Source organism: Centropristis striata, chromosome 14, assembly GCF_030273125.1.
Source record: "Centropristis striata isolate RG_2023a ecotype Rhode Island chromosome 14, C.striata_1.0, whole genome shotgun sequence".
In the NCBI taxonomy this organism is placed as follows: Eukaryota; Metazoa; Chordata; class Actinopteri; order Perciformes; family Serranidae; genus Centropristis; species Centropristis striata.
Window position 1 is genome coordinate 19019204 of NC_081530.1, and position 14287 is coordinate 19033490.

The window sequence follows — 14287 nt, forward strand, 5'->3', positions numbered from 1 at the left end:
GGAGGTCCGCCTGTAACAGACCAGTGAACAAACAAACTCTGAGGCATTAAGATGATGCTGAGAGAGGCGGCGGTGCTGAGGAAGGGGATGCTGTGAACCACAGTGTGGTGGTGAATGAAAGAGGCCAGGTGCCACCTGCACTCGACAGAGACCCCGCGAGTTTCTGTCCACACATTCAGCTTGTTTATGTGGCTGAGTTCCAGGCAGCGCACCGGGCATTACCACCACAGTTCCTGTTGTTGTTTAATGGCATCTTTCTCTCCTCTTCCTCCTCCTGTTTCTCTTCCTCCTGCTCTGCCAACTTTTCCTTTGGCTCATTAATGAGGGGGAGATTAAGTGCAGGTAGTGCTGCTTTTATCCAAATATGTCTGGAATTTGTACAAGGACTGATGGCTCTTCAGCACTTAAATATTCAAGTGTTTTACTAGGCCAAAAGTGTGGGACTTTAACAGTATAATATAACTTTTTTGCATTCAAATGTAAAAAAAATGTCTAATCTTTTGTCAATTTTTACGGAGTTGTGTGTGATACTATCCCAAACAATTTTTAAACCCAGAGAAACCTTTTTTAAAATCAAGATAACAGTCTGTAATTTGATCACCCGTCATATCCTTTGTGCATACATCAGCGTTATACATCAGCAGTTTTTGGCCAGTTTTTTTAATTTTTGTTATAAATTTTTAAGTTCTTGGTCCTACTTAAGATATAGACAGAACTCATAGTGGCAGAAGATTTCATATTGTAGGTTCAGTGTTTTTATTTTCAACTTCACTCTGTAATGGCACCTAGACTCTGTGATAAAAATAATCTTGCAAATTCATTGTGTCCCACTTTGAGAGATGAGTCTAACAAAATCCATTTTTTTTTGTGTCGGTTGATAGAACATCAGATCGAGGAGCACCAATCCTGGTAAGCTGTCAACTTTCAGCTCACAGGAAATTGATGAAATCCCTTGACAGTAAAGGGTCCTTAAATCAACTCTTAAGCCCTCATTTTTGTGACTAAAGACTGACTCGAGTCCAAGTCTCAATTCTACAAGTCGACACCCATCCAGTTTAAAAAATCAATGCATTGATTATGAAAAAAGCTACTTGCTTGATTTTCATGAAACTTCTTGTTGATGGAAGGAAGTAGCATGGGCCAAGGAAGAAAGCATTTAGTTGTTTGGGCAGACATTTGTGCTGCATTCATCCGGTGTTAAAATAATCTGAATAATTAGTTCCCGACTGGGGAAACTCATGTTCAAGTCAGAGGAAAAGCTTAGTGGCGTCAGTCCTCCCTGCTCCCTCTGGGCATCACTGGTGCCGTTTGACTCTGGTCACCCTAAACCTCCCCCCCACGCCCCTCCACTCATTTACCCGTCATCTCCCCGAACCCGCTGCAGGATTACCCCAGTAAGAAGTTGTCTGTCGACGCCCGCGGCCTGTGGCGGCGAGGTAATGGAGCAGTTAAGAGTGTTTTGAGGCGTGTATCTGTCAGGCGGCGCGGGGTGCTGCAGGCTCATGGCTCTGGGATTAGCGTGACAGAGGAGAGAAGGGGCTGTTTCCTCAGATTTGAGCTGACTGGGTGACCTCATTGTCTGCAGAAGCATGCCATTAGCCACGGGAACACATGAAGATATTTCACGGTGTGGTCGGAGAGCAAGAAACTGTAAAGTTTATTGCATTTGTTTGAGTGGCTTTTGTTTCCGCCGTCTTTGATGGCTAAATCAGCCCACCGGGGGCCTGAACTCTGTGACCTCTGGGTCCAGCTTTGATCCACACTGTTGTTGTTGCCGGGGATTTCAGAGGGATGGGTCAGGAATTAGTAGTTTTAGTCTCAGTGTCACAAGCACTTTGCCAAAATATTTCATGCTTCGCCAGGCTTTCCCCGGAGCTCATTACCTGAGTGAGGCGAGGGAGGAGGAGCAGCGCTGCCGGTGACACCAGCATCAGGCCGAGATGAAGAATGTGGATAAAGCTGTTTATAGGTCTGCCTGCATAGAAATGTAAAATAACAAATGTCCAAATGGAGTCGTCTGGAGTTATCAACTCTTTCAGCAGGTGTTAACAGCGACTTGCTGATTTCTTCTGTCGTCCAACAAAAACAACACACAGACACTCTGACGCTGTCGGCTAAAAACATTGTATCTTCAGATATCAATATTTTATAGACCTGCATGTATTTTAGTTCATATTTGTTGTTGTAACAGAGAATTATGAGGAAACAAGATGAGCATCCTGTTTGTTTTTACAAGGTGATATATTCAACACAAGTCGGTTTCTATCAATTAATTTCTCTGAGCATTTTCAAGATTTGCACAAGAAAAGCTTGATGCAAATGATTAAACTTCCGAAAAAATGTGCATAAAAGTTTATGGTGGTTTTTGTTGTTTTTGAAAAATAGTTAATGCGCTAAACAAGAGATGGAAACGATTTTTCTGAATAAGTTCTGACGTAGCAAATATTTTACTCACATGACTGATCTGCTGTTTTCGCTCTGCTGGAAAACCCAAAAGAAGAAGATTAAAACTGATTAAACAAACCAGAGCATTAGAGCTGCTTATAGACACATTTGTTACATTTGGATGGAGCCAGGTTAGCTGTTTCCCCTCGTTTTCAGTCTTTGTGCTAAGCTAGGCTAACCAGCTCCTCACACAACAACAAATCTGTTTAATCATTTGAAGAAGTAGCACCCTGATTATGTGGAAAGCATGAAAATGTGAATAGAGTCTGTAGAGCCTGTCACTGCTGCCAGCACATGTAGCATTAGCAGTTCAGCCACTACTAGGGGAACTAATCTCAAGTTTCTTTAGTTTTCAGCATGATGCTTTAAGACTGGCAGTTTAAAAACAATATAAAAAATCATGATAATAATCAAGTTAGGACAATATGAAAAAATATTGCTTTATCTTTTTTTTTTTTTTGCCATATCGCCCAACCCTTCATTTGAGTAAAAATCTAGCTGGTATCTAATAAACAAGACCTGCAAACAGTGACGATAGCAACAGAAATGTCTATATCATCCACGGGTGAAGTGAATTTAACAAACACAGCATCAGCTTCATTCAGCAGATCAAATGAGCTGGAATAATTAAAGCTCAGTGAGTCAAATATTTGCAAAGTGTTGGATTAGCTGTGATTGTGACAGTACTTTTTATTTTTAGTTGAGATGGATGCGATAAGTGTGGAATGATTGGAATGACTGGTGTGTTACTCATGTTTATTTTAAACTTGTTTTGGCAAAAAACAGGATTCAGGATAACCGCTTCACCTGATAGCATCTGTATCTTCTCGTCTCTGTTTGTCAGATTCTTACCTAACAATGAATCCTAAGTATTTTAGTCTCTAATCTCAGGATCAGGTGAGACTTCACTCTGGTTTATCGTAAGCAAGCGATAACATCAACATGGTGAAATAACAACAGGACACTGGTGAGTTAAAATCACACCACAGAGTGCTCATTATTGGTGAATGTAGGTGTTCTGCTACACTTGATTCTCCTTTACCCCACGCTGGCTCTTTGCACTCTAACCTTCCTGGACACGTTTTTTTTTCTTCTCCTCCTCTTCATTCATCTCTTCCTTTTCAACCTTTTGTCCCGACTCTCTCTTCCTCCAGCCTTTCAGGGCAGCATGCTCCTTTCAGGTTCACTGACTAACAAGCATTTAACACAATAGTTTAAAGTCTGAGAAAATCAGGTTTAACTTTGTGTTCCTGTGCAGAGAAATCCAGTTCTCTCCAGTTTGTAGACAACGTTTTCTCATAAACAGGGTTTTATGTTGTCTTTGTGGTGACAATCCAGTTCTCATTGTCAACAAACAAAACCATGAAAAGCCCAATACTGATCCACCTACCTTAATTCTTCTGTGCAGTAGACTGTAGCTCCTGTTGTTCAAAAACTAATCTATTGTAAGACATGAATGAGGCAGCTGAAAATATTCCCCAACTAATGTATAATTTAGTCCAGTTTGAGTAACATTTGTGAAAAATATCACAGCAGCTATGTGTGAGCCTTTTTCAAATGTGAAAGTGTATATTTGTGCCTAATTGTTGAAGATTTCAAGGTGTTTATTATCACATTAATTAAAGAGAAACACCTGTCGGCACTGGTTAGATCTGAGTATCTTTCCAAAGATCTGTAGTGCAACATGAAATATATGGATAAAATATAAGCACTGTTATACTGTATGTATTGGTGGTAGACAGTAATTACACAATGAACTAGGATGACACTCGTGTATGGTCCTATTTACTGACTTGGGAGGTTGTTTATGAGTTAAGTTCATGAGGTTTAAGTTGTAATGTGGACACAACATGAACGCTGCAAAAATGTGTTGTATTATACTGTTTAGAGCACTCAAACAATTGTAGTTGTACAGAGACATCATTATCTGTATTTGTTCAACCAAGAAAAATGATCTGTATCTGTATTTAGATAAAAGACAGAAAATACTAAAATAATAATACATTTGCCCAATTTGATGGTATACTTGTATACTTATGGTATGAACAACGCCTATTTCCTAACTTAATATTCATCATTGCAAGAGCCTTTAATGCATCAAAAATGATTTAATATTGGCCCATACAGTGCTACTTAAATGCTGACACACAGACATGTCGGTTTTTTGATATACATGACAATTTTTTTCACAAATAATAACTTATCATGAAAAAAAAATCTGTTTTCATCACATTATTTGTGCTTTCCCTAACAACATGTTCAGATTCAGGGACTGTACATGTTTAGTTTCCAGTATTTGCGTGATATCGAAGAGCAAAAATGAACAAATTAAGTGATTTGATCAAGAACACATTTTTCAGATTATTCCAGCAGCACATGAATGAAACAAAAATGCCCTATATTGCAATGATAATGAAAGTGGAAAAACAACTTTTATCTGCTCTGTGATTTGGATTTGCTAGAAAATAGTGATAATAATAAGTTCCTCCTTGGACCATGCTTCACCCTATCAAGTTTCATGAAAACAGGGTCAGACGTTCTGTAATCCTGCTGTCAGACAAACAAACCGAGCTGAAATCTCCTTGGCTATGGCAACAACCTCCTCTAGCACCAATAATTCCTATAAGATAAAAAAAAAGTTGCCATGCTGATCAAATTCATTGAATCAAAGCAGCAGGTTTGTCTCATTATCAGACTAAGGCCTTGTTTAGATAGAGACGATCGGCACAAAAAATGCAAAAGTGGCGTTTCAGCGTTTCGGTTCTCATTTCTTATTCCGCGTTTAGACAAGCGTCTTTTGGGGGAAATCTGCGTTCATACAGTGACGCAAAAGTCTGTGAAATATGATTCACACCAGGTGGCTAGGTGGTACTGTGAAGCACTGCCACACAACACCACCAAGAGCTCACGCATCACAGACACTCCTCTACTCTCCTACTTCTGCTCCTGGTTCTCCTGGGTCTTGTCCAAAGCTGTCTGTTTTACCTCCCCTGTATTGGTGCATCAAAAAATTGTCCTAGGTAATTAATGCGCCTTCTCTGTTCTGTTCTGTTTGACAGATTGAATGTCTGACTGATGGGAATAGTCTGACATATTTGTTGTCGTTTGCCTGGACTGCACATGGATGTTACGTAAACGCGTACATGACAAGAGTCAGCTTGAGCTGATCAGAGACACTTTCATGTTTTTAACCATTTGGGGCAGACCTAGGCATTAGGCGGCCTGGGGGCCACATTCAGCCTCTTGGCTGTCCCTGTCCGGCTCACGTGAGGTTTACCAGAAATTAGAAAACCAATACAACCGCAGTGCTTTTATTTTGATGTGCGTTTGTTGCACAAAAATCACAAATTACCTTGTCCAAAACACTTATTGCTTTTTGCATAAAGTTAATAAATTGCTGGTTTACTGCATATATGTTGGTTTTTGTGGTTTGAATATATGTTGTGTGTAAAATAAATGGAAAAGAGAGATGATTGGAGTTTTTTTTTACAGTTTTTTACCGCTATATTTGACTGAAGCGATGAAATATTAATATTGTAATATATCTGCAGTATCTCATGTGGCTCCTTGGGAAAATTAATAGCCCACCAATGCTTTAGACTGAAACACAATGGTGGAGCATTTTTAAGATTTCCACTCGGTAGGGTAGTTTCATTTTTTTTGCGTTTTTCAGCCCCCAAAATGCCATCACCGTCTAAATGAAAGGCACATCTGATAAAATATTTTGTCATTTTCACCTGAGAGCATGTAAACAGGCCCTGATATGGAAAATTTTTTGCAGACTTCCTCTCTGGGAGGCAGCCAGATCTAAAGCGGTTCGGTGACATTAAGGAGCTCAAGCTCTTCCACTTAACCACCAGTCCTCCTTCGCGCCCCAAACTGTCACACCATCAGTCGTCTTTCACTTCCCGCCTCTCCAAAAACAACACAAGTCACTCAGGTGAGGCGAGACGCTGGCATGCAGCAGTAAATCTCCGCAGCAGTCACTTTTTGAAAAGTGGCTGTTTGCATTCTGGCGGTGAAATCGCTCCTATCTACAAAGGGACATTAGATTAATTTATTTTTTAACTCCACGGTCCCTGAATGCCTCGTTAAGAATAACAAACAAGCTGCCAAGATAAATCACGTCGTGTTTTTCTGTCCCAGTTGTAAAGGCTGCCGTTTCATCACGCTGCTGTCGTCCTCAGAGGCAGATAAAGGGTCAGCAGACTAAGAGGGTGCAGAAAGCCATCTGTCCTGCATTTTCAGTCACCGCACACAAACACACACCCAGTTTGCATCCTCCTGCCTGTGGCTTTTGGCAAGTGAGCATGAAAGGGAAATTTACATTGATTTGTCCGGATGTCTGCATCGCACAGGCCAGAACGTTGATATGAGGTGTTTTACTAAGAAGATAAAAGAGAAACTCAACAACACTGAAGCATCGGACAGGATACACTCAGCTAAACAAATATGACCTGTGCATTGATAAATGTGTCACAGTACTATTATCACTTCCGCTCACTCTGACGGACAACACGACATTTTCCCTTTTTACAATCCTGGAATGCCAAACAGAGACAATAAAGCACCACACTGTGTATATAAGTTATGTCTCATTAATGACTCACTGAACCCTGAAGTTTTGGGTTATTTTGGCTGTTTTTGACTTTTTATTCTGCCACTTAAAAATGTTTATGTTTTTCAGCACAACCTCACATATATGACCTGGTAATCATTTTTTCCCTAGATCGTCATTTTGAATACACACAAAAAAACATAAAATCAAACAATTTTTTTCAAATTGCTAAACACAATCCTACTCAATGAAGAATTTTGAATATTGCAAATGTGAACACAGGCTGCAAATATAACATAAAAGAGGTAAAATGAGGATAACATCTAGTTCTATACAGTATTTTTGTACCAAATGTATCTGACCTTATCTCCGGTTTTACTTGGCCGATCATCATCAAACAAATACTGGCATGGAGATTGAAGCCAGAACTTTAGAGGGAAGCTTGGTTTTTATCTCCTTACATCATGTAAAAGGAATTTGTTAAAATAAGGACAGGGCAGTCATCAACCACTGAGTCCAACATCGTGATTTAAAATCCCCATCCCTCCATCCACACAAACACCTGAGTGCTGAAGTAGCATGTATTAAAGTGCTTCAAAAAATAACACTTCAGATACATGTCATGGTACACAGACTGATTTTTCTGCAAGTGTAGTTGAAGCTGCACACCAATTAATCTAAAGTAGAAGAGAATTCATTCAAACTAAGTCAAACTTTTAAGAATGCGCTTACTTTTACAGCCAAGGATTTTTAGCAGAATGTTTATAAAAAACCAGTTAGTTTACTGGTTAAACGATGTCAGCATATTAAAAGCAAAAGTGAAACTGACGTCTCTAGTTTCTGTAATGTAGTGTTGTTGGTACTGTTGTTATTCCTGGGAGTACAGGTCAGGGTTTCATGCAATGGCAATTTTTTTTTCCAGTTTCAAGTCCAGTGATGCATCTCCAATGAAAAAAAAAACTTTGGCAACTGCAGTATGGTTAAGGTTTGGGAAAGATTGTGTTATTTTGTCATTTAGTTATTTGCAAAGTTTAAATGCAGCAGTAAATAAAGAAGTAAGTTGTGCAGGTGAGAAAAATACCTGTAAGACTTATAGAACAAAACCTATCCTCAATAAGAAATAATTACAACAAATGCAACAGTCCACAATAGTAAATAAATGGCAAAGAATAAAAAATAATCACATGGTAAGCAACATTAATCACGCAAATGTCTAAAATAATAATCGTGTATTTATGATAGAGGGTTAGGCAACTAACACACCTTTTTAAAGAGAGAAAATGGACTGAAAATGGGACTCACTGTGAGAAAACGATGCTGAGTCATTCGTCTTAAAGCACAGCTAACCCTCCTGTTATGTTTGTTTTTTCAGGAACAACAATAACCAGGGGCATGTTTAATTATCCAAAAATGTCAGAAACTAAAAAATCCCAATAAACATTGTTTATATTTCATGAATAACTCCATTACTAACCATTTCAATCAATATTTAGTGCAATGGGGTTCTTTACCTCTCACAGATCATGGTTCAATGAACGTTTTTCATAAAGAATGCATGTTAAAACATTTTTTATGTACATTGAAAAGACCTACATATACAATACAATGGTTTTAAATGAAATTGATTTAAAAAAAAAATCACATTTTTAAACTTTTTCTTTTTATGAAAAAATACTTTTTTTTCAAAAAAATACTTACTTTTTTTTTGACCCACAACATAACAGGACAGTTAAATGTATATTCTGTAGCCAGTGTCGGTGAAATATCATCAGTGTCCTAATTAAATGACTTGCAGAGCCGAGCAGGAAGGCAGACAACATGCAGCACATTATTTATAACCAGTTAAACTGGTTTAATAAGTTCTTTATATCAGACGTGTGTGGGCATCGCTCTTTAATAACCTTCATGTTGGGTGAGGCAGAAGATTCCTCCTCCGAGACTAATTATTTTTCAATTTGTCACGCATGCACACAGGAGCCAGCTCTACAATAACACAGCAGACTTTGACACTGATGTGACTGTTCCAGTTTGTCATTGAGAGGTGATATCAGTGCTGATCGCTGGCCGAGCTACAGCTAATATCTGTAGATGTCACTCACCAAAGTGCAGGAGGAGAAGACGACAGAGAGCAGTGCCGGGTGTCTGTGCTGTTATCACTAAATAAACTCCGTCTGACACAGAGCCAAAATACCTGCTCAGTGTTCAGACACGCAAACTGGACCAAATGAAATCTGGAGCATTTTTGCAACAATCATTTCTTGTTAAATCTCTAAGAAAATCCCTCTACTTTTGTTTATTTGTTTGTGGTTTAAGAATGTGTTTCTTTTTTGTGATCAAGAGCTGTGTTTCCATTAAAGTGAAAGCAAATTTTGATATGTCACCTTAAAGAAAATAAGAATTGGGGACATTTCTATCAGCTGGTTTAGAACAAATATACAAAGCTGCATAAACGTACTTTGCTCAGAAGATGGCAGTGTAATGTGTTGCTGTAGGCTAATCCGTCAGTAAACAGTAGAAGAAGTAGAGAAACATAAAAAAGAGGTTGCTATTCGGACAACTTTGTCCACCCACGAGAGAAAATGGAGAGAAGTCTTCAGTTTGGAGAGACAGCCTCATCTTCAAATTAGCTGACTGTAACTGGGATGTTTATGCACATTTGAGGCTTCCTTTTCTGTCTATACACACAACATCCAAGTCCGGGTGAAGTAAAGTCAGAGATTTGTATGAAAACTTTTATTTTACAAGCTAAAAAATAATATCTCACAACATGTAAAGACTTAAAACTTTATATGACTGAATTTTGGATATGGATTAAAACTCATGGCTCAAAAATCATGGCTCGATGACACACTGGAGCTTCCTTATGATAACTCCGCCCCCAAATCTATATAAGCGTCTTTACCAACAGCAGCTAACGTTAATACATTTATTTATAACTTCTTCCGCATGAACACGACCTAATTCTCTGCTCAGGACGCCATCACTCAACTACATCTTTACACAGCTAATGGTAGTTTGCTGCTATATTAATGCTCTGAATGTTAACAGAACTTTAAAATCTTTGGAAAAACATTTTTCTTTCTCTTAATTGGCAGTGGAGCCATTCTCATTATGTTGTAGTATTAATATCTCCTGTTGGTACAAAAAAGAAAATCCACTGATGTCTTGTATTTTGCAACTTAAATAACCTGCTTAAACATCAAACCATTAAAATTTTTAATATTATTTTCTGTAAACACTGTTATTATGAAATTGGAGTAAAGGTTTGCATTGTGCATTAGTGTTACCACCGTGACCTCACGGGGACGCTGTTGGAGCGTTATATTTCTGCTCTTATTTAGACTTTTATAACTGTACATGGTCTGCAATCTATATTGAAGCCTACTGTCTGCATGTACTCTCTAGGAGCATGTTAAATATTATGGAACAAGCTGCTCAGTGTTTACAAGCTGACAAGGACTGAGTTTTGTTTAGAATTTTTCATCTTAAAGATCAGTGTTTTGGTACACTGTGTGAAGTCAGACGATTACTACAAAGCGTTGTGATTTTTCAATATTTTATTTTATTACCGACCCACACAAGTTTTGTTTGTTCCAGACCAAAACATAAAGCTCCAGATAGATAACCAGCTGTCGTTTCCTTACAGTGGGTTTCATGTTAGAGTCACAGATGTGGCGTTTGTGGTCACACCTGCTGACTATTACTGTACCAGCTGTGAGTGAGTGTGCAGCTGGTTTAGTCTCTCTGTGTCGCAGCTGTCGAACACTGTCCCACCTGCAAGATGAGCAGCTTGTGTAAGAGTGCTGTCATACACAGCTCTGAAAAATTAAGAGACCACTCTCACAAATGTTTCTTGAATCGGCATCTGTACATCTATGGCAGCCAGTCCTTTCCAGGGTTTGTGCAATTCCAACACAAGCCTCCTCATTCTATTTGATGAGACACTGATCAGGTGATCACCTGAACCAAACCTTATTCTATGAGGAACATTATAAAAACCACTGCTGTGATTAAAGATGATTTCTAAACTCTTCCCAAGTTAAAATATTAGTGTTGTGTTGTTTAAAAATGAATATGAACATGTTTTCTTTGCATTATTCAAGGTCTGAAAAGACTGCATCTTTTTTTGTTATTTTGACCAGTTGTCATTTTGATGTCATCCTAATGACGACTGGTGGACAAAACACGCCAATGGCACCGTCACCACTCCGTTTTTCCATAATTTTACGCCATGTACAGACGTTCCGGTACATGCAACCCTACTCTGCTCCTAGTGGTTATATGCATATTATATCTTGCAGGCATATATCGTTAATTTATGCAAGATATGCAAGGCTGAAGTAATGCTTTTGCATATGCATAGTTAAAAGCAGGTAAATTTGAGCTTTCATGATTGATCTGTAGAGGCCATAACCTATTTATGAAAGTTAATGCATCTTTTTTGTGGACTAATTGAGCCGAACTACAGGGGTAAAAGCAGCCTCAGACTTGAGTCTAGTTGACCCTGTCAGAGAAGTGATCTTTGTCTCACCAAGACGCCGGACATGTGGCCTTAAAACCTCTCCTCACTGCCCTCATGTGTCCACTCCCAGTGGGTGGCCACTCTATGTTTCTCCAGCCTGTTGAGTTTGGTCAAATGAATTCAGAGCAGCAGAGGGTTACTTTGACCCCTGCCACTCCCTCTCTGCCCCCCAGGCCTTGTCCCCGCAGGGAAGATCATCACGGCCTGAATGCCGTCCCTCCAATAGCCCTCATAAAGAAAGAGTGGGTACAAAACCTCTGCAGGGATCAGGTGGTGCTACAGAGGAGGCTGGAGTTAATCTGTAGCCGATCTGTCACAACTAACTGTTTTAATCTCATTTTCAAAATCTGTACAGTAAATTTCCTCCTAGAAAAGGTGCATGTGGAGCAGTAATGTAATGCATTCACTTGAGGAAAAAGAAGCCTGTTTTTCTAAATGAACAAGATAATTATCTCAGATTTCTGAGGTTTTCATATAGAAAAAATCTTATCATCTTAATTATAGAAATTAGATTGTTATGTTATTAATTCCCTAAAATCTCAGATAATGATCAGCATTATGATGACCAGCAAAACAACCCGATTTTTCTTCCCATTGTTATCCCCAAATTATCTCATTAATTAAAAAACTGTGCAAATTATTATTTTTTCAAGTTAATGTGTTACACTTCTTTACCAAACCTCATAGTGTCCAAAGTAGGAGAAATATTTTAACTTGCAGCCACATTTAAGCTGAATATAAAAGAAAAACTTCTCCAATAATAAAATTAGTCCTTGCACAATGTACTTAAGCCTTAAATTTTTTATAAGAAAAAAAGACAAAATCTTCTACCTAAAAAAATAAATAAAATAAGTGCAAACAGAGCCTTCTCTGTGTCTCTTATTCATTTCTTATTTTTCATTTCTGTCCCTGCTGTCTGTAGTCTCGACAATGCTCTGTAAAGATTATTACTTATTCTCGTTAATTTATCACAAACATGTCCCTGATCCAGATAGATTTGTCATTTGTGGGCCACTGTTAAAACTTAAAGGAATACGTGTCACACTGTCCCTTTCAAAGTCTGTTGAAGACAAAAGTTTCTGATATTATCATCCCAGTTTTTAATATTTCTGCCTGCTGCAGCATCATCGTCAGAGCTTGTGATAGTCTTCCCTGTTATTTGGGTTAGAGGTGTCTGAGGATGTGTTTGGGTAGCAGCTGGCTCGCCCGCTGTTGACAGAGTTTGGGTTTTGTTTGGGAACGGCTGTCTCAACATACTGCAGGTGCACACAATCTTGTTTAGCTTCAGCTCCAGATAGCAGCGCAGCAGTGAGGGAGAGGGTACGTTACACAATGACGGGGCGAAGCGACACTGTCAGAGCTGCTCATGGACTGAAGTAGCCCTGCTGTCGAGGAGAATCTGGGGTGATGGAGTGATAGCAGGATGTGTAAACACTTTTTCCCTTTTGTGTCTTTGTAGGTTTTCTCTGGAAGCTGGTGGCTGGTGCTTGTGATGACAGGTCGCAGTGTCTTTCTTCTTTTAAACGTTACAGAGGCGAATTCACTGCAGAGAAGTAGATACTTTACAGGAAATGTGAGGCTGCATTTTGGACACAGACAGCCACATAATCAAATTAGCTGACTGTAACTGGGATGTTTATACACGTTTAGGCTAGAAGAACAGCTCACACCACAAAACTTCAAAAGGTGCAAGGTTTTGCACAACAGCAAAAATAAATACCCCTACTCGGGTCTATGTTTTGTCCGGTGGTTTAGCCCACATCCCAGTGGAACAAAATGCAGTTTAGCTTCTGAGCAGAAATTACAAACAGCAGCAAAGCATCTAGATAAATCATAAAGATAATTAACTACTGTAGAATGAATGTAATTATGTCAAATATAAACGTTAAGCTGCAGTGAAAAGGAAACTTGTATGTCCTCTTATCAAGCATCAAAGTGACAAGTAAAGGTGGGAAGATTATACAAAGTAGATTTAATTATATAGTCGAGGTAGCAGAGTAGCAGCGTGAGGTAGTAGAGCAATAACAGTTGTGAAAAGGCAAAAGGTGAAGTGAAAGTCATTCTTTCAGGCCTGGTAGATTTGGTTTCATGTAGTATCAGTAGGTGTGGTTAAATATTACAGGTCTGTTTACAGAGCAGCCAAACAAACGTAATATGTTTTGATAAAGATATGAATCACAATAGTCCCTGCAGTATTTAAAGATGACCACATGATGTTAAAAATTCTAGTTCTTAATTAATTAATGGATCATTGCGACATAAAACATTGTGCTTCCTGTGACTTCTTCACAATAAAAGCCACCTCATGCTTCTGTCATTGAATGCATACAACAGTTCATATGATATTTTATGAAGTACGACCTTTCTATTTGAGTTTTGAGTTTTAGCGGAATTACTTGGTCAGGTTTTAGGCACCAAAATGACTTGGTTAAGTTTAGAAAAAGATCAAGATTTGTGTTGAAATAACTACTTCTGTACTAGTGTAAGGAAGGTAGTTAAGTAACATAAATCTTTGCTTTGAAATTCCTGTTTGTTTGCTCCAAACCGACCATCTCCCTATGAGGACTTTGACACTCTTTGTACTACATTAGCCGTGTTTCCTTTAGGGGGAAGAGTGGCCACAACCTCTCACATGTCCGCTCACTCTGCGTGTCTCCACTACAAAAAGGCCCCCAGAGGGATTTACGAGACTCCGGAGGTGACGTATGGTTTTTGATCGTTGTGACGGATTAAACAAGGGAGACACAACTGTGGCCGCCATT

The 14287-nt window shown here is 38.9% G+C and overlaps 1 long non-coding RNA gene across 2 annotated transcripts in view; it reads left to right on the forward strand.

Moving 5' to 3' along the window:
• Positions 1-13827, forward strand: part of LOC131984281 (uncharacterized) — a 45144-nt gene extending 31317 nt beyond the window's left edge. Inside the window, exon 4 of one of the 2 annotated variants that reach the window (XR_009395558.1) lies at positions 12985-13827. This is a non-coding gene — a long non-coding RNA (uncharacterized LOC131984281). Of the gene's footprint in view, positions 1-8977; positions 10883-12984 lie in introns of those variants that run through there. The other variant, XR_009395559.1, reaches the window with a different exon arrangement.
• The last annotated feature ends 460 nt before the right edge of the window (positions 13828-14287 follow it).